General features: G+C 34.6%; 1 protein-coding gene across 2 annotated transcripts in view; it reads right to left on the reverse strand.

Moving 5' to 3' along the window:
• Kcnq5 (potassium voltage-gated channel subfamily Q member 5) overlaps window positions 1–929 on the reverse strand; it is a 574,968-nt gene that overhangs the window by 30,314 nt on the left and 543,725 nt on the right. The gene's annotated exons all lie outside the window — the stretch shown is intronic.

Genomic DNA, 929 nt, shown 5'->3' on the forward strand with positions numbered 1-929 from the left:
ATGTGGTGCTGGGGGATCGAACCGCGGTCCCTGATGCTTTTGCTAAGCTTGTTCTAAGTAGGTGCCCTAGACCACTGAGCCATCTCTCCAGCCCCAGAGTTTCATCTTTATTAGACTTCAAAATAAATTTTCCCTTCATTTAACCATGAACATATCAAAGAGGCTAAAATTTAATGGATAAAAATGAATGGCTGCTATTGTCTGAATGAGTAGTGTATCCTACACCTGTATTTTAAGTTAGAAATGCAACTTGCAGGTCTTCTTTAATTTTTATGGCTTATAAATTTATAATTAATACATGATACTATTTTAAAATATTTTATATTTATATAAACTATGTTTTATTTATATAAAAATATAAATAATAAAGAATCTGCCCCCAGTAGGAAATACGAAGAGGGATCCATTTTTCTGTCTCTTTCACATTAGCTGTCTATATTATTCATATTAATAAAACATAGAAGTCCATCCAAACTTATTGTTCTCTTCAGAAACAATGTAACTCTAAGGACAGTGTTCTGTCAATATACTACAGGAAGATACAGTGTTACTTCCAAGTCACTGCAATACTCAACTCCCCAGGCCTTTCCTAAATGTGACTTTGATTTCAGGGCCTTATATTGTTGGCATGAGCGAGAAAAACTATGAAATTTCAGTCATGATCATTGTTTACTCAAGCCTCATCTTCTTATTACAAATTAGGAAATCATTTCACTGAATTCCTATAGAAATAAAACATAATGCTATAATCAATTTTTTTTTTTTTTTTTTTTTTTTTTGGCGGTACCAGGGATTGAATGGGGAAGCAGCACGGCCCCCCCTGAAAGGCTTAGCTTTTTTTTTTTTTTTTTTTTTGGCGGTACCAGGGATTGAACTCAGGACCTTGCACTTTCCAGGCAAGCGCTTTATTCTACTGAGCTATCTCCCTG

Source organism: Octodon degus, unplaced genomic scaffold, assembly GCF_000260255.1.
Source record: "Octodon degus isolate 3935 unplaced genomic scaffold, OctDeg1.0 scaffold00061, whole genome shotgun sequence".
NCBI lineage: Eukaryota > Metazoa > Chordata > Mammalia > Rodentia > Octodontidae > Octodon > Octodon degus.